General features: G+C 46.3%; 1 long non-coding RNA gene across 2 annotated transcripts; it reads right to left on the bottom strand.

Moving 5' to 3' along the window:
- Positions 1-8,042: 8,042 nt before the first annotated feature.
- LOC119817787 lies at positions 8,043-22,293 on the bottom strand. 2 transcript variants are annotated; one of them, XR_005285942.2, is made up of 3 exons: positions 22,156-22,293; positions 20,636-20,977; positions 8,043-11,890 (listed from the first exon to the last, which is right to left on the bottom strand). It is a non-coding gene; the product is annotated as an uncharacterized LOC119817787 (long non-coding RNA). The 2 variants fall into 2 exon arrangements; XR_005285943.2 differs by lacking the exon at positions 22,156-22,293 and adding an exon at positions 21,621-21,931.
- Between the last annotated feature and the right edge of the window lie 4,979 nt (positions 22,294-27,272).

The raw sequence follows: 27,272 nt of genomic DNA, 5'->3' as shown, positions 1-27,272 counted from the left end.
GTGTAGTGCAAGGTTTCACGGTGATTTTACACATGCCTGATCTAGTTGTTCCAAAATGTCACCTATTATGATATCCAAAAGCCAAGTGGGGGCAACAGTATTGCTCGGTGGGTAAAGACTCATGTTTCATAAGCTTGGCAAAATGGGTTTCATCCCTGGAATCCAGGTAAAGGTGAAAAGACTGAATTAACCCCACAAGGTTGTCCTTTGACCTCATGGCTTTCCTGTGTAAATACGCAGTGCAGCAACTTACAAAGCAATGCTATATTAACTTATATAACTTCCATTTGTGTGCTTGGCATGCACATACATGCCTGCATGGGGCGTGTGTGTGTGTGTGTGTGTGTGTGTGTGTGTGTGTGTGTGAGTGTATTTTCTGAGTTCATACTTCTACTCTTCCACTCCTTAGCAGTGTGGTTGGGGACTCGGAGCATCCTCAGGTGTTTCGTTATGCAAATTCTTCTACTCTTCAAGGGTGAAATGGGGTGACTAACTGCACAGCTGCTAAACAAATATTGACTTACCTTGACCAAACAATACTGTCAATCAAAAACTAAAAGGGCTTGGCGGTGGCTCCTGCTGGTTTCAGCACTTGGAAGTCTAAAGCAGGATTCCCATGCGTTTGATTGCCAGCCTGAACTACACTCTAATTCTTTAAAAAAAAAATAAGAAATAAATAAGTAAATAATAAATAAGGAAACGCATTTTTTAACTGCTTGCTTCACAGAAACACACACACACACACACACACACAAATTACACAAGGAACTGATGAAAACACATTAAAGTAGCAAATTTTATATTAGAAAAAATGAGACTAGAATAAGTTTGAGGCTTGGCAGGTGGCCTTTTCCCCACTAGTGCTGAGGATGAAGCCCAGGGCCACAGCATGCTGGGCAAGTGCTTGACCCGGATCACTACACTCAGCCTCAGCTGGCTTCCTCTTCACAGAAATGAGACAATGAGGAATGGGGAAGACTCGTGTCTCAACAAAACACATTCCACTGTTAAACTTTGTTATTAAAGCTCTATTGATGCCCTTCACAAAAACGGCTCCCTAGTCCCAAGGCATACCTTTCTAGAAATCAACCCGTACTAACAGTTAAATCTGGAAACTTCTGCCTTCCTAGAGGATCTAAACCGCTATATCAAAGCTGCTGTCTTATGGACAGCCATCAGACACAAAGCCTTGCTCCTCAGTCCAATGCCCCCAGCACTGGACTGAGGATCACAGAAGAGGTGGCTGTGTGGCAACAGCATTCATGAGCAATTCGGGCACAGTTGCACAAACCTCGGTGACATTCTGGGCAGCCACCACTAATAGCCCCCAAGGCTGTCTCAGCCTCAAGACACTCTTTTCAAAATGAGAATACCAATGCCAGGCAGTGATGCCAAGAAACTATCTCTATCAGCGAGAATCACAGAAATTCAGCCACCTCTCTTCAAAGACAGCAGCAGAAAGTGGACATGAATTTTCTAAGTAAATGAGAACTCACCTGCTTCATGCTTTTGGACATCACTCATCTCCCAAGCTCCTGGAAAACAATAGTACAGGAATAGTCCGAGCACATAAAGATATAAACCCCCTCACTCCATTCCAACCCAAAAAAAAGGGAGAACGTCCCGGGCAGGCCTTCTCATCCGTGGCTCTCTTCTAGCAAGTGTGTGAGCCGTGTGCTGGACCGAGCAATAAGAAGACAGAGTGGACTCCAGTCCAGTGAGCAGGAACTGTGTCTGAAGAAGGGAACAGCACAGAAAAGACGTTTCTCCTGCGGCCTTCTGTTTTCTGGTGAGTGTTTAACAACTTTAGATCTGCAGAAACATGACGAAGCTCCTAGGGAGGTCTCACACAGCGCCTCCCAAGCATCCTGACAAGTGTCATTTGTTACAGTTAGTAAGTAGACCAGTCCTGCGTGTTACCCTTGCTTTTATCCCTGCTTTACTCATAGTTCCTATTTCTTTCCTAGTGACGTTGGCTTTATCTCATCTAGGAGCTCGGCTAGATCCACCAAATTTAGTCTTCATTTCTTCATAGGCAACTTTCGTTGAAACAGAAGTTTCTTTGTTTTGTTTTGTTGCTGTGTGTGTGTTTGGAGACAGGGTATTTGTCACTCTGTAGACTAAGCTAGCAGAACTCAGAAATCTATCTGCTTCTGCCTCCCCAGTGCTGAGAATAAGACTGTGTGCCACCATGCCCAGTAGAGTTCCTTGTTTTTGACAACCATTGTGGTTCTTGGTAGTTCGGATCAGATGTTTGGTACAATGCTGGATTTGAGTGTTTTTCAGGCCTTTTTGAGTTTTCAGAAGAGACCACAGAACGAAGTGCCATTTCATCACACCCTAGTAACTGAATGCACCCGCTCACTGTTGTTGACCTTGAGTACATGGCTAAGGTCATACAAATCATGTTTATTCACTGCAGTCATCCCCTTGGCCACTCTTCATTCCTTAGAAAGAAGTCATATCCACAGCCCAAACGTGACTATGTGGAATATGTTCCACCTCCTTAAGGACAGGCTATCGACATTAATTATTTGACATTTCTCCAGAAGGAAACAATTTTTTTAAAAAAATCAGCCATGTGTGTTGGCTCACATCAGTAATCCCAGCACTCAAGTACTGGGACTGTGTTGAGTTTCAAGCCAGTCCATGCTTCAGTGAGAAACTTGTTTCAAAAAACCAGGCCAAGGCAGGCTGACCAACCCTGCAACTACCCAGGCCCAGAACCAGGGTTATGAGTTGGCCCACCCCAACATCCACCTCATCTGTGATCTGCTGGAGCATGTGAAGGGGCCTGACCTGTAGACCCAAAGCTGCAGGACCTCCATGACACAGGACAACAGGATAGCCAAGAGGAGTCCCAGTGGGGGTCCACAGTTGATGGTGTAGTAGAAACCAGATGCCTTGAACCAGACCAATGACGCCTTGCAATGAACACTTGCAAGTAAAGATCTAAGAATAAAAGGGTTTACCGCATTGACTCGGTATGTCACACTGTAGCTTTCACGATGATGAGACTGATTTGTCCTTTTATTTATTTTTTTCTCTTTTTGTCTTAAATTTTATTTCGGGGGGTTTGCAAGAGCAGATATAAAGGGATGGGGAAATGTAAGGCATTGAGATGCATAAAGTGAAAGACTCAAAGAATAAATAAAGTTAAAAAAAATCAAGGGCTGGGCATGTGGTTCAGCTAGTAGTATGATTACCTAGCACACACAAAGTCCTGAGTTTTATCCCTAGCACTGTATGAAACAGCAAGGTGTTGCAGGCCTGTAATCCCAGGATATGGAAGTATATGTGGTAGTTTGAATGGAATTAGCCCCCATAATTTCAGGGAGTGGCATTACTAGGAGGTGTGGCTTTCTTGGCATTGGTATGGCCTTGTTGGAGGAAGTATGTCACTGTGCGTGTGGTTCTTGAGATTTCCTATGCTTAGGATAAAGCCGAGTGTTTTAGTTGACTTCCTGTTACCTGCAAGATGCAGGACTCTGAGCTATTCTCCCAGTACCATGTCTGATTATGCCGCCATGCTCCCCAGCGTGATAATGGACTGAAACCTCTGAATCTGTAAGCAAGCCACCTCAATTAAATATTTTCTTTATAAGAGTTGCTGTGGTCATGATGTTTCTTCATAGCAATGAAAACCCAAACTAAGATATTGGGGGCTGCAGATCCCTGGCCCCTTGACTTTCTTTGCCTGCCTCAGACCCTTTGCCTGATGGAGTGAACTGAGCAAAACAACTTGTTTACCTGTGCCTGCAGCTGCTCTGAGCACAAAACCCTGATGGCAGGGGAATGGGTTCTGGTGAGGCCTGCAGCTGATCCTGAGAGCTGGGGTGTGGCCAGAGCCCTATATAATCTGCCCCTGAGCATAATAAAGTTGGCATTCTTGCATCAAGGGTGACCGGTGTCCCTGTGTCTCTGTCTGTCTGTGTGTGTTTGTATGTTTTTTTTTTTTTTTTGGTTTTTCGAGACAGGGTTTCTCTGTAGCTTTGGAGCCTGTCCTGGAACTAGCTCTTGTAGACCAGGCTGGTCTCGAACTCACAGAGATCCGCCTGCCTCTGCCTCCCGAGTGCCGGGATTAAAGGCGTGCGCCACCGCCGCCTGGCTGAGTTTGTATGTTTTTAAGTCTCCAGCCTAGTTCCCGGCTCACATACCATAGAGCAGACACGGTGTTTTACAAGTTGAGGCTCCCAGCAAGATCAGAGAACTAAGGAGAGGCTGAGAGCTCACCCTCGGGAATGGTGAGGGTGGTCTGAAGATGGGTATGTGTCTATGTGTATTTTTCATCCTCAGGCTCTTGCCCAATAGCAGTGCCAGGTGGTGCAGGCGCCACAGCAGGAGGCACCACTGAGATTGGGAACTAGAGGTTCTCTGAGGGATGCCTTCCAGAAGGTTGGCCAACAGAAAAGTAATAAAGAGGAGGGGGGGAGGGTGAATTGAAGGCCTCAAGAAGAATGGAAGAAAAAGTACATTTTTAAAGAGACAGAGTATACACAGACTAAAAGGAAGAATGGAAGAGAAAGAATAAGTTTTTAAAGAGACAGAGTAAATAATAATAAGCCATGTAAAGATGCAACATGCACAGAGAATTTGTATTATGTATATTACTGTGTTGTCTTCTGGTTTTTTGGCTGGTGAAAGACATTTGATTCTGGGAACTGCAAAGAAAGGTATCTTGACTGTAAAATATGGGCCTATGGATTTGTTGCTTTGGAAAAGAGGTTCTGCTTCTGTTTCCACAGAGAATGAGATCCTGTGGATTCATTCCAGGCTAATGAGGTCTGATGGACCAAGACCCTCTGAAATGTCACTGTAAATACCCTCAAAGATACTTCACCCAATAAACAGCAGGAAGTAGTTTACAAAGAAACGATGCCCAAATTCCCTAAATGGTTGTTTACTGGAGGAAGTAGGGCTGAGGAGCCTGGCTGCCATTGTGGGCCTGATGAGCAGGGACAAGCTGTGTGCAGGCAGCAAGCTTGGGCCCCTTCCACGATTCCTGAGTGCGAGCCTGCCTGCTGCACAAGCTCCCAGCAGCATTGGCAGAAGGCATGTTACCCCGGCACAGTCGGTGCCTGCCTGGTGGAGCCACGGCAGGTGGTGCCAAGAGCATTGGTTACCGCGGTGGCAAATGCTAGAGCCGGGGCAGGCCAGAGCTGCTCAGACCCCACTGGGCTGCCCATTAGTGCACAGCCTGCTGTTCCGGCCAGTTGTACTGGTGTACCCCGATAGGATTTGCTGAAAGAGGTAAAGGCAGGAGGATCAGTTATGGAGACTATCTGGCAGTTTGTGTTTTATTTTTGCTGAATTTTCTACTATGATTTATGGCCAGAGAGCATTATTTATTGTAGTGATGGGGACCATGATCACTTTACAAGAATGTTAGCAAGGATTCTCAGGAGTTTTGTTTTAGGAATCCAGCCCAGTGTGGTGTAGTGTCTACCTTCATGGGATGGTATCTTTGTGGACTTCATGCCTGTTTAAATTTTGGACCCTTGGCTGTGCAGGATTCTACCTTGTTTAATAGCACAGCAAGATGGAAAACCAGAGCCAAAATAGGGTGTTTCATGTGGCTGTCTCTGGCTAATTAATGATTCTGCCCTTAATTGTTCTCAAGTTTTGTGTCTTTGGAACAGCTGTTGGGCTAATGAGATGACTGCCCGTGTGGCCTGGGTTCCAGGCTTGGTGCCTGTTCCATTGAGTCAACTGGTGCTGAGCCGTCCTGGCTGAGACTTGGGGATCACCACCACTGCGGGTGGCTGCTATTGTCACCGCTGCGGCCTTCGAGACAACTGAAATTGCCACCCGTCAGATGACTGCTGTGGCCAGCACTGTTGATCCCCTTTCCAGACAGGTTGCCACTGCCTTAGCGATCCAGAATTCCCTATAGAATTTTCGCCAGGGCATTTTTCGGTTTGACCTGTAGACCTCCTTTTATAAGAGCAGTTGGAGTATATGGTTGGCTGCTCCAATTCCTTTCATTATATTTGTGCCACGCCCATGCCAGTCCAGCCACTCCCATACAGTCTAGGCTTGCTGAACAGCCGACCATAGGAACTCCTGTTGCCTGATGGTTTCTGTTGCTCTGCCTCTGCAACACGCGTCAGTAGCAGCAGCAGCAGCAGCAGCGATGTAAAATCACTATTTGCCCAAGAAAGTGGGCTTCCTTTCGAGAGCAGTATGGGTTAGCAGGCTACGGAAAGACCAGTGAGCCAGAGATGGGTAAGAAAGGAGCCTGTCATGCGCTTCTGCAACCCAAGATAGGCCTGGTCTAATTATATAGAAAAGGGGGAGCTGTTAGGAGCTGCAGACCCCTGGCCCCTTGACTTGCTTTGCCTGCTGGAGTGAACTGAGCAAAACAACTTGTTTAGCTGTATCTGCAGCTGCTCTGAGCATGAGACCCTGATGGCAGGGGAGTAAATTCTGGTGGTTTTTGCAGCTGAAAGATCCTGAGAGCTGAGGCATGGTCAGAGCCCTATATAAGCTGCCCCAAGCATAATAAAGTTGACATTCTTGCATCAAGGGTGACCAGTGTCCTCGTGTCTCTTGTCTGTCTGTGTTTGTATGTTTTTAAGTCTCCAGCCTAGTTCCCGGTTCGCATACAGTAGAGTGTAGAGTGTAGAGTGGACAGAGTGCTTTACACTAAGACAATGTAGAAGGATCTTCAGTTCAAGGTCAACACCAGTGAGCCTGGGCTACATTAAGACTCTCTCAAAATCAAAACAAAACCTCAACAAAAATAACAATGGAAAGCTCCAAAACATAAGCTGCTTATTGCCCCAAAGAGCAACTGATCAGAAAGCAATAAAATTTAAGAAAAATAGTTTGTCACAATATAATTAGCTTGCTATTACAAGGGCTTACAACGTTCTAGGCACAGCAAAACATCTGAAGTCTGTGTGGCATTAACAAAGAGTTAGCTCCCAAAAGAAAAACAAAACAAAAAGTTAGCAATTTGCCCGGACTCCAGCGCTGATTGTTGTAGAAGGCCCAGTGGTCTGGTAAGGGTGGCCCAGTATCCCAACTATTGTGGCTTTTTGTTTTGCTTGTATTTTTGAGACAGGGTTTCTCTGTGTAGCCCTAGCTGTGCTGGAACTTGAAGACTAGGCTGACCTTTAACTCATAAAGATTCTCCTGCCTCTGTCTCCCAGTTGCTGGAAATAAAGGAATATGCCACCACTACCGGCTGGCTTTTTAAAAATATTTTTATAATTTATATATTATTGTTTTATGGGCATTGGTGTTTTGCCTGCAGGTATGTCCATGCAAGGGAGCCAGATCCCCTAGAACAGAGTGACTGACAGTTGTGAGCTGTCATGTGGGTGCTGGGAATTGAACCCAGGTACTCTGGAAGAGCAGCCAGTAGTGCTCTTAATCCCTAAGCCATCTCTCCAGCCCCCACTTCCTCACTGGGTCTGGTATGGAAGGTTGTAAGCAACAGCTTCCTAAGTAGTGTATCCAGCCTGCTGCTTCTGTTGGGCGCCATGTTGCTCTGCATCAAGCTGCAGATTAAGACACATGTAACAAATGCCTTGCAGAGACAAATTCAAGTTCCAGGGCCGCCAGAGGATGCACATCTCAAGGAACTGGGGCTTCACCAAGTTTAATGTAGATGCACTTGAAGATCCAGTGCCTGAGAAGTGGCTCATTCTCTATGGTGGTGGGGCCAAACACAGCCTTAATTGTGGTCTCCTGGACAAGTGGTGGGTCCTGCGCTCCTAAGGGCTTCCCGTGCTGAGTGGCACACCGTACCAAACACACTCACCAAAGTATCTCACAGTTGGTCTTTTAAAAAAGTTAGTTTTTTTTTCTCTCTTTCCAGTCTTGGGTTTTTTTCTTTTTCACAATTAACATTTTTTAAAAATGGGATAGTCATTCATGAGCGACAGACAGCCTAGAATAGAATGCCCCATTCAATGAAGTGATCATATCTGAGGTTTGTTTAAAACAGAATTACCAAAACATTCAAATTAATATGCTATTACCTCAGACATGGATGCTGTGTGTTTATGATCTAAGAAATAACATGCAATGCTTCATTACTTTGAAGATAAATGTAATTTTAATTTTTCCATTATTTATTAGTGTAGATGTAGACCTGGGACAAACGTGTAAAGGTCAGAGGACAACTCTATGGAGTCAGGCTTTCTTTCCACCTTTACAAGGGTTCCGAGGAATGACTGCAACTTGCTAAGGACCTTTGCCCACTGAACCATCTCGAAGGCCCAAGAGATGGATGCAATTTTTATCTTTACTACTACTGTACCAAAGAAGCCCAAGCCAAGGAGACTGCCTGAAATCCAGCACTGCTCACTTTTGCCAGCAGAATAGGGCCGTTCTCGTTCTGTTTTTAATGCTCTTGTTTTTCTATTTTACTAAATTAAAGCCAACTTATGTCTGGAAATATACCCAAGGGGCTACAGATTTGAGAACTTTAAACACAAAAAGATATGGCAATTACATTTTAACTGCTTTGAACGGTACCTTTGAGATCTTTACAATGGAAATTGAGGCAGCATGCCAGTCTTATTGCCCGGCTTCCAACAACATCATCACCTTAAATGTTTTATTGTTGATATACACAGAACTTAGCTTTTTAGGTAGGCAATTTTGTGGGCGTTAAGTACATTCGTGTTGGGCAACCATCATCCTCCCCAAATAAAACTTTGTATGTTTAAGTACAAATTCCCCACTTCCTCCTTGTTCTAGACTCTGGTAACAGTAACTTTTCTAGTCATACCCTATTTATGCCTTCACTTAGCATATAGTACCAAGGTCAACCCATGGTGGATGGTGTGTCCCAATTCCCTTCTCTTTAAATGCCTAATATTTTTACTCTACTTAACGCAGCTTTCATCCATCCATGGGCACTTGGGTGGCTTTCCCCCTTCTTTTACTTCTAATAAGGTTAATGCGTATGGATATGCGAGGATCTTCCTCAGCCCTTCTTTTCACTTCTTTTGGACATGCAGAGATATGTAATGAACACATCAACCAAATCTATGTAATGGGCTGCCCACCAGCTTCTTACGTCTTTATCCTTCTTGTTGTTGAGATAGGACCTTACTATGTAACCCAGCCTGGTCTGCCACTCTATAGACCAGGCTCACAGACACCAAACTGGCTTTGAAGTCAGGGGTAATCCTCACACTTCACCTCCTGAGAGCTGAGATTACAGGTGTGTACCACATCCAGCTTTTTGAAAACCCCAGTTTTCAAAGACCCTAGGCCTGGGTGAGCATCTGGAGCCACTGCCCCAGTTCTCCTGACTCAGTCTGACTCCTGTCCAGATTACAGCAAATGTTGTTGCTACAGTTCTGTAAACTTGACATAACCTAGAATCACCTGGGAGGGAAGGGGGCAGGAAGCTTCTGGGCATGCCTGAGGATGGGGCAATCCTTTGATTACATTAACTAAGGTGGAAGAAAGCCCCATTCTGCTTGGTACCATTCCCTAGGCAGGGAATCCTGGATGGTGTAACAAGACAGAAAGTAAACAGACCACTAGAGTTCACACACTCATTGCTCTCTCCTTCTGACTACGATTAGAATGTGGCCAGATGCTTCAAACTCCTGATGCCTTGGCTCCCCTGCTATGATGAGACTATAATCTAGAATTGTGATTTAAAAATAAACCCTTTCTGGGGGGGCGGGAAGGTGGCTCTTCCAGGGAACCCAGCTTCAATTCCCTGCACCCACATGGCAACCTATAGCTAATTCCAGTTCTAGAGAATCTAGCACCCTCACACAGACATACATACAAAGCACAAAAAATAAATAAGTATTTAATAAAATAAAATAACCCCTTTCTCTGTACCATTTGCTTGCTGGGGCATTTTATTGCAGCAAGAGTGAAATGAACAGGGACAACTGCAATGTCCCATGCACATGAACGCGTCTTCTGGGGTCAAGCTCTCGGGCAAGTAAAAAACCTGATGAATTTTTGTAAAACCAGTAAGCGTGAAAACAGGAAGGTCAGGAAGGTGGCGAAATCCACACGCAAGCCAAGGATTACAAAAGCAGTCCTTCTTCAAGCTTTTTTTCCACCTGCTAAAACACTGAGATGTAGGAGGGTTTCAAATTACTCACCAATCCCAAAGCTTTCTCGCGTTTTTTTTTTTTTTTTTTTTTTTCAGAGTTTCTGTCAAAAGTTCCTATCCAAGGAACTGCAAGACTGACCCTCCCTTTCTGCCACTGGTCAAGAGCAGCCTAGCCAGCTCATGGCTTATGAGAAACTGCGAGGGTGAAGTCACTTGAAGCACTGGGCTGTACACACGGTCGGTGTGTTTCTGGCCAAGCAGGTGTGACCCAAGTCACTGCTGGCGTGGCTTCTTTTTGGATGGAGAAGGGAAAGAAGAAAGAAACTAAGCCAGCCGAGAGACAGTGATGGCGACCAGTGTCCGGCTTTCCTCATTCTGTCCAGGTAGAGAAATGGTCTCAAACACTTAGTGACAATGTCCACTCATAGGGTCCAGCATATGCTACAAGTCACATGGGTTTTGCCCTCCCTGGCCCATCTGGATCCTTGTTGCAGCTAGGTTCAAATGGGGCCTGATTCCACGGAAGTCACTCCTTGAGCTCCCTCACTGCTCAGCCATGCACAGGGAGGAAGGTTCCCAGGCAGACATGTTAGCCTATGAAGAGGGAACAGGACCCTGTTTAAGCTTGGTGCCTAAAAACACATTCCATGTGATCATCTGGGCCCCTCCGGTGAACTGTGACCCAACAATGTCACCACCCGTGGTACTTACTGTCTTGTCGTATTTAGTGTCCTCAGCAAGAGGGCTGACTGGAAGACAGCCAGGTCCCAGGTCCTTTAACAGCCCCATTCTGTTCCAACTATCCTTACTACATGTATGTGCATGTCTAGATGCACAGGCCCTGTGTGTGCACGGAGAGGCCAGAGGCTGTCCACCTTGTTTTTTGAAATGTCTCACTATGGCGTGGGGATTCACAAAGCCCCAGGGACCTGTCTGTCTCTGCCCTCCAGAATGGGGATTACAAATGCCTGTTACCATGCCTGGATGTTCACACGGGTGCTGGGGTCCAAACTCAGGTCCTCACATCTGCACACGCGTGACAGAGCCATGTTCACAGCCCCACCCATGGTACTTTCGAAGATGCTGAGGACTGAAATCACATGCTTTTATTAAGGTCTAGGTTCTCACGCAATCATGATACCGGCTGGTACCTCTAACTTCACATCCGTGAAGCTGATCTGTGCTGCCGTGTAGAGTGGTCCTCCTTTACTTAGAATAAAACGATCTGTTTCCATGTGGAGGTGATGTTCCACATGCATTTTTTGGAAAAGTCATGTCACTACCCATTCCTTAAGCACGGGTGTAATTCTTTCCTGTGACATCGATACTGTCTGACACTGAACACTCATCTTCTCCCTACTTAACGTTGAACATCTAACAGTGCAGGGCTAAGTGCGAAGCTTTTAAACGAGTTGCCTTCTTGCATTTACAAAATGGCTCATTTCTCTCACTACCACTCCAGATATACGGATTCGTCCTTAGGGCTTCGGTAACACCAGTCTCCCAAAGACTCCAAGGCTCCACAGACCTTCCATCTACTCAGAACCACAGCATTTACATACCAGGCAAACTACAACGCCCTTTTATTTCCTGCTACCACTTGGAGCCTAGATGAGGTTCAAAACAGGAGTGCCGGGAAGTGGCCGGTCCCATCCTGGTGGGTTGCTGCTTCCCATTTCTCTTTCATCTTCTGTGAGGAGGCTTCTGGGGAGGAAGGCAAGATGGCTGCCATCCTTCAGTTATCACAGTACTGTACCTTTAGAATGGACAGCATCAGCACTGTGATAACTGAGCCAGGGCAGCCTGTCAGTCACCAGGTCCAGCAAGGGTGCCCCATGGAGTGAAGAACTGGAAGACAGGGGGAAGCAGGAGAGAGGGGGTTAGATGATGAGGGTGAACTGAGCTACACTAGGAGAAAGGCGAGCTCACGGCTCTCACACACACCCCAACTGAATTTCCCTTCTGGTTATCCATCTATCCACACTTCCCAGTGACGTCTGCCATGTTCACAGACCGCATCCTGCAGCCTCATTCGTACAGCCAGTTTTTCTTGAAGGAAGATTACATTTCAAGACCTTTCCTAGAGCTGGGCTTGTTGGCAAAGGCCTTTATCCCAGCACACAGGAGGCAGAGGCAGGCAGGTGGCTCTGAGTTCTGGGAGGCATGGATCTGCAACCAAACAGCCTACTTCACGTCTGCAGAAGGTTCGGTGGCTTTCTATAGGTTTTTCATTTAATTTTCACAAAAATCCTATGGAGTTAACTATGAATGGCTCACGAACTCATCTAAAAAGGGATTATAAAACTAGGTTATGTATTGTAAGACCACCTTACTGATACAAAAAAAAAAAAAAAAAAAACCCAAAACCACAAAGGAGTTGGGAATGGATAAAATCCAGCACCACAGTGTACATATATGAAATTGTCAAAGAATAACTTTAGAAAGGACGGACAGACGGACGGACGGACGGGGACACACACACACACACACATACACACACACACACACACACACACACACACAGAGAGAGAGAGAGCTGAAGAGATGATGGTTCCACAGATAAGAGCACTAGTTGCTCTTCCAGAGGACCCAGGTTCAATTCTCAGCACCCCCATGGTGGCTCACAACTGTTTGTGACTCCAGTTCTAGGGGAACAAAGCCCTCTTCTGGCCTCCTTGGGCACCAGGCATACATGTGGTCCACAGACATACATTCAGGAAAACACTCATACATATAAAAACATAGAAATAAGAACAAATCATTCCACTTTAGGGAAAACAAAAGCAAAAGGGGCACAGACTACTCTCAAACAGAACCTTAAGACTTCTCTTATAGAGAATCTATTCCCAGTACCTCACAACCATCTCTAATTCCAGTTCCCTAAGCTCTGGTGCTCTCTGCTGGGCCCTGGTGGTACTGCACACACATGGCACACAAGCACGCATGCAGGCCAAAGACTCACATCATTGGATAAAAAGGAAGTTGGTGTGATGGCGCACGTCTTCAATCCTAGCACCCAAGAGGCAGAGAGGAGGGTCTCTGTGAGCTTGAGGCCAGTCTAGTCTACACGGTGAGTTACAGGACAGCCAGGGATACATAAACCCTGTCCTAAAAAAATAAGTAAATAAGTATCTAAAAAAAATTAAACACCCCAAAAACGCTTGAGACATTATATGATTTACCTAAGATCTTATAACTAGGTTAACGTAAAATGTAGGCCCCGATTAATTTCTGTAGGTTGTATGAGGTCCTTTTCTGCCCTATTCATCACTAGCCAGGACAATCAGTTTATCTTCTATAATACAAACTACCATTCACAAACATTTCTTTTCTTTTTTCTTTGTGGTGTTTTGATACAGAGTTTCCCTGTGTAGCCCTGGCTGTCCTAGAACTCACTCTATAGACCAGGCTGGCCTCCAACTCAGAGATCCACCTGTCTCTGCCTCCTGAGTGTTGGGATTAAAGGTGTGCACCCCCAACACCTGGCTATTTTTTTTTAATGTGCACTAGTGCCTGCATGCATGTCTGTGTGAGGGTGTCAGGTCTTGGGGTTACAGACAGTTGTGAGCTGCCGTGTGGGAACTGAGAACTGAACCAGGTCCTCTGGAAGAGCAGGCAGCAGTCTTAACTGCTGAGCCACCTCTCCAGTCCCTACGAACGTTTCTGAATGTTTTGTTTTAGAAACCCAGACCACTTAACAAAAATGAGTGGTTTATAATGTAGCAGCAGTTCCTCGTGAACTGTTACACTGCTCCTGATGCTAAGCGGTCAGGTGCTGACACCTGCTGTTGCTATGATGGTGATGATGATGATGATGATGATGATATTGTTTTGGGGTTTAAGACAGGGTTTCTCTGTGTGGCCCTGGCTGTCCTAGAACTCACTCTGTAGACCAGGCTGGCTTTGAACTCAGATATATCCATCTGCCTCTGCCTTCTGAGTACTGGGATTAAAGACATGCACCACCACTACCGTGCTGGAATACCTTTTTATAAAAGGCAACATTGCTGGGTGGTGGTGGCACCCATCTTTAATCCTAGCACTCGGGAGGCAGAGGCAGGCGGATCTCTGTGAGTTCGAGGCCAGCCCGGTCTACAAGAGCCAGTTCCAGGACAGGCACCAAAGTTACAAAGAAACCCCCGCCTTAAAAAATAAATAAATAAATAAATAAATAAATAAATAAACAAACAGACAACACACATACATCACTTTCATTAGTGTTAGCTGTACTTTGACACATATCCTGAAGTAATTTCGGGGACGGGTCCTGCTTTTAATAAAAGGTACAAAAAAGGCTGCACATGATAGCACATGCCTTTAGTCCCATTAGAGAGGCAGAGGCAGGTGGATCTCTATGAGCCCTGGGCTACACATAGCGAGACTTTGTACAAAAAGCCTCTAAAATTAGAATGCCAGCATCAGAACACCAACTTATTAAAACCGTGATTCATCCCGTTCTTGCACATCATTCACCATGTCTCCAACTGTTTCAGCATGAGCAGAACTTGACAGGCATTGAAAAAAAATTATGTTTTCAATTAGGAATTCTCTCAATTTCAAAGACTCATTATATGCAGATCAGACATTAAGTCTGCCTCAAATAGGTCAGATGGATGAATCAATTCTTTAGATCAGGATTTAGAAACCAGAATAGCACAATGACTCTAGCTAAATAATTAGCTTTATGTACTGTGAAACTGACCTTAATCTTTAGAAAAGTGTATCCAAATGAAGTAATCCACCTCCACAGAAATTAAAAGCAATCTCTCCAAAGTGCAGAAACAGCTAAAAGTATAAGGCGTCAGCATGCAGATCTTAGCAAACTGATGTAATACAGCGTTGAGACACAAGGTGGCAGTGAATATTAAAATAAAGAGTTGGCTACATAACCCATGTTTCCTGGAAATGGTTGCGTGTTTTCGCCCAAATCATAAACATGTTATGTGAACAAAGCTATTTTGATTGTTATAAAAGAAAATTTTGGAGAGCTGAACCACCAGAAAGTATAAAAATACTAACACCTAGTTTCTCCTGACCGCAGGATCGCCTCCACTTACGGAAACACACTTGAGCTCCAGTGTTCACTTAGTCTTCAGCAGAAAGGTCCCTGCCTGGATGGGCACCTCCGTCACCGGACGTCCAGAACACCAAAGGGGATTTAATGTGTGTCGTGGACGTCAGAGGCGAAGCTCAGTGGACTAGCCAAATTCACTCTACCGAAACATGCATGTTTATAGAACATTTCTGGTGGGGAAAAAAAAAAACTACATGATACTTTCTTTTTTTGAAAAAACTTTTTTCCTTCATTATTTTCATCCTTAAATTAGAAAAAAAAAAGCCAAGCACTCATAATAAGAAAAATCTTCACTATTGTGTGAATAGTAAATTTTGCCTCAGACTAATTGTAATGAGGTCTCAAGGGGGAAAAACGTGGGTTTGAAAATGACCCTTTACGACAGCCTGTCTACTGTCTCAGCATTTGGGAGGCAAAGGCAAGTAGTCTAAGACCATCCCGGACAACTTAGTAAGGTTCCATCTCCAAATATGAATAAAGGAGTTGGGGATGTAGCTCAGGGGCTTGTCTCACATATGTGAGGTTGTAGTTCCAATTCTTGGTACCTCAAAATGGAATCTTAGTTTCTTCTTGAAAATTCCCTTTAAAAAGGCATATTCTTGTAAAACTAAATCACAAACACTTCTTCAATTTATTTCTCTTGCAAACAAAATTATTTCAGTGGAAACCAAGAGAGCACAGGTACTCGGGCTACAACAAGAAAGAAAGTCTATCACACCGCAAGAGAGGAACAAAGACAGTGACCTGGCCTGCTTTCCTCTGAATGGAGACTCGGTTCTCATGTGAAAAACGACAAAGCAGCCAGGCATGGTGGCTCACGCCTAACCCCACACTTGGCACTGGGGGGTGGGGGGGTGGGGGGTGGGGGAGAACAGGATGACAGCTTCGACTTCCAGAGCAGCCTGAGCTAGAGTGAATTCTGGGCCAACCTGGAGTAGAGACGCTGTCTCAAAACCAACCAAACACACACACAAACAAAATTAACCCCACCAAAGATAAAAAAAAAAAAAACCACAACAACAAAAAGAAGGGGAACCAATTTTCCATAATGCATGTAGAAAATTTCTTAAGATCCGAGCTCTTCACCAACAGTGCTATGCCTTAGACCTTGCCCTGGAGTGATGCGGAATACAACGGCCAGACTGAAGACATGTCCCACTCCTGCCCCCTGTAAGCTAAAAAAATTAACAAATGACCTAAAACCATTAAATGCTGACTGTATATTATATAACCGCAGGCATCTGAAGTTGCCTGTCAGACTGTTGCTGGCTAATTTAAATTCATAGCCCCTTGAACTTGAAAATCATAGGCCAGCTCAATGGCAATATTAAATATTACATCGACGTATTAACAGAGGAGGCTGGACGCCAGCACCTGCTTGGCTTGGAGCACGCAGTCTGTGCATGTAGCGTGCACCTTGCTTCAAACTCTGCTACACTGAACTTTGAGAAACTAACTTGCTAGCCGGGTGTGGTAGCTCACACATACCTTTAATCCCAGCACTCGGGAGACAGAGGCAGGTGGATCTCCATGAGTTGGAGGCCAGCCTGATCTACGAAGCATGTTCCAGGACAGCTAGGGCTGTTACACAGAGAAACCCTGTCTCAAAAATCAAACCAAAACAATAAACAAACAAACAAAAAAGAAAAAAGAAAGAAAAAAAAGACTTATGGGAAGCCCTGGAGAGGGTTACAGGTTTTTTTTCTCCCTTAAGGAGAAAGATTGGTTGAAAGTCAAGGCAAAAAGTTCTGCTCGAAGCCAACCGCCAGCCGTGACATTCATGCACAGCTCCACCAGAAAGGTGTCGCTGCTCCATCCACTCCGAGGACTGGCCTCAAGGAAGGCCCCTGCTGCACAGGAGCAGATCCATATGCATGAGAACAAGCAAACACCCTTTTAGAGAAGACTGTACAAGGTCACACAGGCAGAGGACTGTCAAGACGGCTCAATGGTAAAACTGACAGCCCGAGTTCCATCCCTGGGGACCTAACATGGTAACAACTTCCACAAACTGTCCTCTGACCTCCACACAGTGCCACGGATCACGCATAGCAGCACACATGCACGGCGCGGGAACACACACGGGCACGCACATGCACACACACACACACACACACAATTTAATTTAATAAAAACAATTAAAGACAGCAAAGTAAAACAAGCAGAGAAAATGAGTTTTGTTCCTCAAGCTCATCATGATTTTAGCCTAAAAAGGCTCCAAGAGACTAAAAAAAAAATAAGTAAATTGATCCACATGCTGTCTTTTAAAAGCCTTTCTTTTTAATACATGGACCCAGTGTAAATGTATTTAGTCTACTCAAGTTACTCTACTTTGAGTCTGCTCTGGATTGCATTTTATACCCAGAATTTAGATTTTATAGTTTACTCACAAGTTATCCACTCCATGTTTACCGCTATAGAATATGCTTTTACAATAATCAAAACCATACCAATCGAGGCAGTGTGTGCCGGCACACACCAACATTCCCTGCCCCAGGGAGGTTGAGGAAAATAACTCATTTGTTTGAAGCCAACTTGGGCTGTATAGTAAGTTAAATGCCAGCCTAGGTTGCAGGGCAAGACCCCATCTTAATAAGAATAATAACAAGGGCTAGAAAGATGACTAAGTAGTTAAGTGTACGGTTGGTCTTCCAGAGGACCTGGTTCAATTCCCAGCACCCACAAGGCAGCTCACAATGATCTATAACTCTAGTCCCAGGGGATCTGATGTTCTTTTCTGGCATGGCACACAGACATGCAAAAAGACAAAACATCCATACACATAAAAAAATAAAGGTTAAAATTTAAAAAAAAAAAAAGATTTACAAATAATAATAAAAGCAACTAGTCAGCCAAACAGCTTCTCTTACAAAGTTATTCATTACAAGCAGAGAAAAGGATCAGTTGTAGCTAGGCATAAACCCAGCACTAGATAGTTCCAGCGGGGAGGTCTGGAGTTTATGGGCATCCTGGTCTAGGTGACAAAACCAGTCCTGTCAAAGAACTTAACTTCAGAACGACCACCCAGCACTAGCCATCTCTAAAGTGTCTGATGGTTTTCTGCTGGTCTACAGTGTCCTCTTTACTGAAGCACTGCCATTTAAATGTCGGGTCTTAGGTTTTGAAATTCCCCCTAATGCACAGATAAAGGGGATAATAGCAAAGATTTAACACTGATCTCCAATTCTAGAGCCTTTTGGCTAGACCATAAATAAAATCACACACGACTTCTCTGCGGGTCCACCATGCTCACTACTGTCCCGACGAACACATCTCTAGCGGTAAGGCGCGCCACCGTGACATCCCACTCGTTAAGTGGGGACACTGCACCCCCGTGACGCTGTGTGTAGGCAGTAACTAGTCAACTCTTTCAGAAGTCACACAGTGTTCTTTTCATGTCCCTTCATAGCACTTACTTATCAGTCATGCCCACACGTTCAGCAAATATTGGCTCTTCGTTTCTCTGGCTATCAACAAAACTGTGTATTTGACCCCTTTCTGTGCATCATACTGGACAGCTGTCACTTACAAAACAAGAAGACAGCATGCCCAGGAGGCAGAGGCAGGTTGATTTCTGAGTTTGATGATAACCAGGCCAGCCAGGGCTACATAATGAGACCCTGTCTCAAGAAACAAGCAAACAAATGCCCTCCCGGTGCCACTGCTGAATTTTTTTAGACAAAACAAAACCCCCCAAAGCAGTGCTCTTTATTCCTTGGTTTTGCTGGGTTGCTGTTTTTGAAGGGTAAGGAGTAGACAATCCTAGGAGCTCTAAAACAGGAGCAGAAATTAAATTAAAAGGAAAGGCAAAGAAAATCAAGGTAACAGAACTGACAAGATTATCAACTTGTGTCCTAACCGCTACTATGTCACCTGGTATTTTCTGACACATTCTACGACTCTGTTTTAAACAAGGAGCTGCTCATTGGTACGTTGGTTCTCCCAAACTTCCCACAATGCACTGCTATCCAATTTCAGTTTATTTTTTTTTTTTAACCTCTTGAAAAGCAGACACTGGGAGCTCTGAGATAGAGTAACTCTCATGGGCTTGGGTCCCCCAGTCTTTCCATGCATCACAGCAGTAGAAAGTAGACAGTTGATGAGCCTCTTTGCAATTAATCCATGGCTGTAAGGATGGAACGCTGTAGACCAAAGTAGTCCCAAAGAGGCCTCTGCCAGCTGTGATGTCACACTATCTACAGAATACAGTTAAGGTGTTAAAATAAGACTTTAAAAAGTTACAAAGTTTCATATGTGCCTATAAATTCTCTGGAGCCCCATTTTTAAAAACTAAAATTAGTCGGACTGGATGGTGCACACCTTTAGTCCTAGCACTTGGGAGGCAGAGGCAGGCGGATCTCTGTGAGTTCAAGGCCAGCCTGGTCTACAAAGAAAGCTGCAGAACAGCCATGGATACAGAGAAAAACCCTGTCTCGGAAAAACCAACCACACAACCAAACAAGCAAACACCCGAAAATTAAATAAGGAACATATTAATAACCTGTCTTTCTTTTCTATACTGTCTTCAAAAAATCTGCACTGTATCTTACATTTAAAACCTACCTTGATTGCAGTACTGAATTTACAAGAGATATTTAATCTGAATTTAGATTTCAAAGTACATTCAGTTTATAAAGTAGACAAATATGCTAATGCTTGTTTCCCAAACATACTTAAGTTTTTAATACCTGAGTTAAGTATAGACTTTAAAAATTAAACAAGTTTAAAACTTCAGCTCATCAGTCTCTATTTCTGATGGCTGATGCTGGGTCAGGTCGCTAGCGACTACTGTAGCAGCAGGCACAATCCTGTCAGTCACCTGGATTCTTTGAAACACGAATCAGAATGAAAGATGTTACCCCACCGACCAACAAGTCTCGATATAGTTTATACCAAGTGCTCCAGTGTTTTCGTTTCCTGCAATACCTTGGTAAGCAGCTGTTTCTGGAAAGCCTGCTTGGTAAGGAGAAAGGCGAACTGCAATTCATGAGCATACGGAGACATTAAGATTGGAGATACCAGCCCAGCGTAGTGGGACACCCTTTAATCCCAGCACTCAGGAGGCAAAAAGAGGCAGTTCTCTGAGCTCAAGGCTAGCCTGGTCTACAGAGTGACAGTAGCGGGGGGGGGGGGGGGGGGGGGGGGGGGGGGGCGCAGTAGCGGTTACACAGAGAAACCCAGTCTTGCAAAAGAAACAGAGATACTGGGGTTCATTTCCAAGGAAAAGGAGAGAAAAGTTGACACTGAGTCTTCTTTGTCTAGGACGTTAGTTACCCCGGGAAAGTTACAACCATTGTTTACACTAAGTCTCTCAACTTCCACAGACCAGCTGTCAGTGCATGCTCAAAGGCCACCGTCTTCCTTGGCACCCCTTCCTAGCTTCTCTACCCCGGCTGCTCTCCAGGGCTGCAGAGCATTCTCCACAGAAATGAACCTCGAAATGAACACACCAAGACGTATGAACGATAAACACATACCACACCAAATCACTCCTCACTAGCCCGGGTCTCCCAGCCTACCTGGAGAAAAACATTTCCTAAGTGCTCCAACAGCTTTCTCTTCCCATTTGCTCAGGGTCAAAGTTCACTTGGTTCCCCCAGCAGCTGGTTTCAAAGTTGATCTGGTGAAGGCGCTGGATTCCTAAGGTAGTTCTATTTTGAGCCTTCTTCCTGTTCTGAAGCTAAAGTTGGAAGGGTTGAGGTGGTGATGTCACGGAACGGAGAGGTGGCTTTTTCAGAAGGGTCTTCTCTGGCAACTCTGGGGACACTCAGGTGGTGAACCGCTTGAAGTGCTCCCTTTTCATCGGGAGTGCTCCCCTCTCACCGTTCTCCTCTCCTTCCCACTGGAGTCCCAGTTAGTCACTAGCCTGGAAGAAAATGAATTCTAAAAGCAGGCAATTACACTTGCATATTTTATATGTGAAACATATAAAAGACAGAGGCGAAAATGCTGAACTCTAGGAAAGGGGGGGATGACTATCTGTCTCCATCCACTCCCACCAAACATCTATAAGAACAGGGGCAAAGGGGGCTGAAGAAACAGCAGTTAGGAAGAATTTAGGAATTACACGTAGGAGGCTCAGAGAGGCGAATGCTACTGGGGTATTAGAAACCGGAACCCAAGGGCCCCCCCCCCATCCCTTTTCTTTCCCTCCCAGCTGTAAGAGACTTGGGGTTGGGTGTGCCTTCTGCTTGGGAGGCATTTGGCTCTACAGAACGGCAAGGGGCCAGGGTGCGGCCGACAGGGAATAAAAGCTCAGGCCTGGTTCTGGGCTAAGTTTAGCGGAAGAGTAAAGGAGACAGGGGAAGTGCAGATCTGAGTGGAAGACCCGTTGTGGAATTTAAAAATAAATAAATAAATAAAGGCCCGCTGGGGGCTGGGGCACATTCACTCTTTCTCAACTGAAGCCCAATAGTTTATTGCTGGGGGTATGGGAAAAGGGTGGAAAAAGAGAGAAATTCTAACGTAAACTGTAACTTCTAGGAGGTTAGAGGGCTGACGTACCAAACGCTATCAGCAGGTGAAAAGAAGCGAAAGAAGCGCCTTTCACCAATTCTGGGGTATAGAGGTCTGGCCAAGCCCTGGTGGGCAGGTCAGTGCCTGGCTTCTAAGCTCACCTCGCCCCCAAAGCGAGAAGAAGCAAAGGTGTGGTCTTTCTCCGGGAAGGTGGCAGCTGGCTACGCAGAGCGAGGGAAAGGATTCCTCACCGGGAAGGAGGGGAGGAGCCCCGGGGTCAGCTGCGGCCGGGAGCCAGGGTCCCCGCCAAGTCCCCTCCCCCCTCCCTGAAAACCGACCTGGACCAGCATCGATTTCAGCAACACCCTCTCACCTCCCCAATAATCTTGCTAATAATAATAATAAACCCAGCCCCTCTGGCCCACGTTTAAAAACAAACAAACAAAAACCCCAGAGCTCTGAGCGATGGAAATAAACAGGTGAGTCCAGGGAGAAGCGGGAAAGAGTAGGGATGGAAGAAGGGGGTGGGGGCGTTCCCGAACGTGAGGGGAAACCGAGGCTCTCCCACCCTCTCTTCACTCACCTTCTCACTGTCCCCGAGAGTCTGCGTGAAAGGTTACAAACCGCAAACCCCACAGTGACAGCCTTTCCGCAGCCCGCGCCCTCCGCCTGCCTACCCTAGGCTCCCGCTTCCTGGCTTCGGGAACCGCGCGGGGCTCGCCCGTACCCCAGCCCGCCGCCGCCGCCGCCGCCGCCGCGGGGACTCCTCTCTTCCTCTCTCCGCCTCCTCCTCGCAGACTCCTCCCGCCGGATCCGTCATGTAAACAACATCCCGGCTCTATTTCCAGCGGCCGCGGGACGGCGAGGGAACAGCGCCAGCGCCCAGCCACCGGGCGGGGGTGGGGAAAAGCGAGTGCGCCACAGCTCCCGGCCCGGCCCCGCGCCGCCGCCCCGCGCTGTCCGCCGCCTACCCGAGCTGGCGCCGAGCGCTCCTGGGCGTCCGGCCGCAGCCTCCGCCCCCGCCGCCACCGCCACCGCCACCGCCACCGCCTCCGGGCCACGGGGCACCCGGCCGGCCGGGTGCGAGCGCCGTGCGCGCGCCGCACAGTCGCTCTCCGCGCCCCGCGGGCCGGTCCGGGCGCGCCGTCAGCCTGGGGGCCGAGAGCGCAGCACACGGAGCGCGCACAAGGACGCCGCCCCCGCGGTCGCGCGCGCCCCGCACCCACCTGCGCCCTCGGGGGTCCCGGGCCCCCCTTCCTTTGTTCTTCCCGCTATTTGCATGAGGATTATCTAATGACGCAGCAAGGCTCGCCACAACGTGACCGTCGCCATTTTTCTGTTTTTATTCTAGCTCTGCCATGTGATAGATTGGGGAGGGGGGTGGAAAAGGGAGAGAGACAGGATTGAAAAAAAAAAAAAACTTCCGGGTCTCATGACCGGGAAGGGAGAAAAACAAAAGGGAGACGAGACACAACTCCCGGCGAAGGCCGTGGTGCGTGTGCGCGCGTGCGCGCCCGCCTTTCCCGGCCCGGGAGTCGGAGGCTGGGGCGCTCAGAGCATCCTCCCGCTAGGGTCCAGTGACCCGGCCGTGCGGGCCGCGTGCTCGCTCCTCCCTTCTGCCAGATACCCGGTTACCAGCCCTCGCCTGGCTCCAGCGGCCCAGGGTTCCATTCAATTGAGAAAATTGAAAGACCGCTTCGTTTCCTAAGTTGTAAAACAGCATGCTCCCCTCCGACGCTGGTCCTTGCGACCATCTCGTGGCGAGGGCAGGACGAATCAGACCAGTTCAGATTTTCTTTTTGCTTCCTTTTCGCTCTTTTCCCAAAGCAGCACGCTCAGCTTAAGTGTGATTTGTGGTGTTGCAGACTTCGTTTTGGGGGGTTTTGGGGGGGCATGCATGACGACTGGATTTATTGAGGTAGAATTTTTAAATAAATGGTTGTTGAGTGCCAGGAAGGGTTGAGAAGACAGTTGCAGAGCTCTGGGCAGATTTCGTGTTTTACCGTGTTAATTCCCATTCACAGGACGTGAAAGGTGTCCCGAGTTCATGGCTGCTGAAAGGAGAAATGCCTGGACCTCTGCCAGGTCTCTCGGGGACAGAATTCGGTGCTTTAGGTTACTGGTCTGGTTCCTGGAGCTTTCACTTTTGTTTCTCTTCTCTGAGTGCCTCTCTTCGGATTGAAAGCAGAAGTGGACGGGAGCATTGACTGGGAGGAGAGACACAGCGCAGCGCCAGACCAGCTATATCATATTAGACCCCAGTTTAGATTGAGGCGCATCTGAGATCTGAGTGGTTAGAGGGGAGCATGGTCTGTGCAGCTGTGGTCCCGTTTGTAACGCTGTGTGCCTAGAATTTAAAGATGGAGAACTCTCAGAAGTGCTGATCCTTCAGGACTGTCGCGGGGTTCATGACCTCTTTCCGACCTTCTTTCTTGAGCTTTGACTCAAATACGTGTGAGCTGGCCTTCCCTTCCCCTTCTGCTGGGGACCTTGCCTTGTCATTGAACGTGGCTACATGTTTGCAGCGAAGCGTTTCTGTTCTGTTGAGAGCTGACAGGTCTCCTCCTTGTGCCATTGTGCCCTTGTAACATTTATTTCATGGTGCCGTTCAACGTCGGTATTCGGGACAATGACTGCATTTTCCGATACTGGGGACAAGCTTTGAGAACCACAGCTGTCTCCAGTCATCACTGTTTTCTGACCGTGAAAGCCAAGGGAGGCCCGAAGCAGACCTTTCCCATAATCCCATCCTGACCAGGCTAGGAAATTCCTTGCATGCTTCCTGGGAAGGTTGGACACTGGAGACGTTTTATGGATCTTACACCTTTGCCAGCCGTTCTTGGCGGGCTCCTTTAGTTACACATCCAAGCAAAACATACTTTGTTCTCTCAACTTTTTAACTAACTGCTTTTCCCCATCTTACTTTTACTATATTTGGCTCCTCTCCTTTAAATTCTTTCTGATTCAAATAAATGAATTAGTTATGCTAACTCTTGCTGCTCCGCTTTCATGGACTAGACTACAAATGCTTGGTGAACTTTGAGCAGTGATTTAATCGTATTGAGCCTAGAATCAAATCGTAGGCTCCATAACCCAGGGCCTTATGTATGCTAGCGAAACACTGCCCCTGATGGGCACCCCTGAGTCACAGAATCCCAAGATCCGGTACCTTGTGGTAAACAGGCCAAAAAGGGCTGTTGAAGTGATTCTAGCATCAGGACAGGGTGCCCATTCAACAGATTGGAAAACAAATGCTTCATACAATTCTATTTAAGCTCCAAAGAGCATTATGTATTTTTAAAGTGAAGAGCATATATATCTGGATCTGCAAGATTCTGTTGCATAGCTGAGTTTATATGTATCTGTGAATAGGACAAATAATAGCTAAAGGCCCCAATGTGCCACTCCAGATAACAGCAGGATGGTCATAACTTAGCTATAACACCAGCCACCAGCAGCTTTTTTTTTTTTTTTTTTTTTTTTTTTTGTTTTTCGAGACAGGGTTTCCCTGTAGTTTCTAGAGCCTGTCCTGGATCTAGCTCTTGTAGACCAGGCTTGCCTCGAATTCAGATATCCGCCTGCCTCTGCCTCCCGAATGCTGAGACTAAAGGCGTGCGCCACCACCGCCCAGCACCAGCAGCTCTTTTTGAGGTGGGAAGACACCCAATTATATAACTAAATCATCTTGGTTTTTTGTTTGTTTGTTTTTGTTTGAGACAGGGTTTCTCTGTGGTTTTGGAGCCTGTCCTGGAACTAGCTCTTGTAGACCAGGCTGGCCTCAAAATCACAGAGATCCACCTGCCTCTGCCTCTCATCTGTTGCTTTAACTATAAAACTAAAGAGAAAAAAAAATGGATGAGAACTCCAAGAAAGTAATTATAGGAAACACCCCCATGTCTCTTGCCATCAGTATGTGGGTCCTCATACATCAAGCAGTCCTCACGATATACATAGCTACTGACTCACAGGAATCCCAATAAGCTCCTTCTAGTTGTCAAATTTATACTTGAAAAATAATCATCGCTGGTGTCCTAGTGAGGGCATGAACTTCGGTGTCATTCATTGGCTACTTTGGTGTTCCTGAGGTTAATCACCATGCGCTGTGATAAAACACCATGATCAGGGCAACCTACAGAAGGAAGGGTCTCTATGCGATTGTGGTTCCAGAGGGACAAGAGTCCATCGTGGAGGGGAGGCCCAACAATACACAGATGTGGTAGCAGATGCAGGAAACTGGGAGCTCACATCCTCAACAGCAAGCACCAAGCGACACAGTTCTTCCAGCAAGGGTGCAACACCCAAACCTCCCCAAACAGGACCAGCAACTGGAGATTGGAGATGAGATGTTCAAATGTCTGAGACCATGGGTGTCTCTCTCTCTCTCTCTCTCTCTCTCTCTCTCTCTCTCTCTCTCTCTCTCTCTCTCTCTCTCTCTCTCTCTCTCTCTCTCTCTCTCTCCCCCCCTCTGTTTTTTGAGACGAGACTTCTCTGTGCTGCTTTGGATGTCCTGGAACTCACCAGGCTGACCTCGACACAGAACTCCTACCTGCCTCTGCCTCCCCGGTGCTGGGAATAGAGGTGTGTGCCACCACCACACTCAACTGACACTTCTCTTTCAAAGCACCACAAGCCAGTGCCGAGTTCAGCTCTGACAATCTGTTGTGTCTTCTTGAGCAAATTTCTTCTCAGTTGTGGTTTTCACTTCTTTATCCATACGATGAGCATAACACCTACCTTAAATTAGGAGAATTTTTAGGAATGAAGTTTAATGAAATTACATGGATGACACTAACCTTGGTATTTGGAACATAATCTTCACTAAAGGATGGGTAGTCCAGGAGTGGCTCATGCTATAATCCCAGCACTTGGGAGGCAGAGGCAGGGGGATCTCAAGTTCCAGGCTACCCAGAGCAATATTGCAGTAGGAAGACTCTGTCTCAAACAGAAGGAAGCTTCAACATACTTACTACTAGTGAAAAGTTCTGTGACGTAAAATAATCCATACTAGCTCCCACCCTCGAGACATTCATATTGTAACCTTGGAGAGATGTATACAAGGGACTAGACAAATAGGTGGGCTGGAAAAACCAAACAAAATACTGCCTCCCGCTTTGTGGTGATCTACCTGAGATGTAATTAAGATCTAGACTTATTACTATTCACACAATAACAAAGCCTGTAGGAGCATATGCCAAGTGCTTCCTTCTCTGAAACAGTGAGAAGTTACCCTCTCATACCAATGAAGACCATTACCTTTGAAACTCAGTCTGGTTGGCGTGATTCTGCAGTTTTAAGAAGCAATTTCTTGGCGGGTTTCTTTCACCCCGTGGGAAGTATGCCAGCTTGTATCTTTGAAGGACTGTTGGAGAAATGTAGTTAATAGGAAGCCCTTCTGGTTGTTAATTAATTAAAACAGTTTAATCAAGAACCATCTTCTAAGGCACTCGTTGGCGGCCCCGAGTCAGGTGCTAAGAAACAAGAATGATGAAGATAAGGACTTTGCTCTGCAAGAGTGCCTAATCCAGGGCTGCTTTATTAAAAAAATATGGAGTCATTGTTCACCATGGGGAATTCAGCAATGGACAAGACACTGAGCTTCGTCTATTGGGAAATCTGGCAAGTTAATAATACACATATTTGTTCAAATTCTTCAAGAAATACGTGGTTGGCTGGCGATAGCCCACACCTGTAATTCCAGCA

This window comes from Arvicola amphibius, chromosome 6, assembly GCF_903992535.2.
Source record: "Arvicola amphibius chromosome 6, mArvAmp1.2, whole genome shotgun sequence".
In the NCBI taxonomy this organism is placed as follows: domain Eukaryota; kingdom Metazoa; phylum Chordata; class Mammalia; order Rodentia; family Cricetidae; genus Arvicola; species Arvicola amphibius.
Note: the sequence above shows the minus strand (reverse complement) of the source record. Positions and strands in the feature narration are given on the sequence as shown.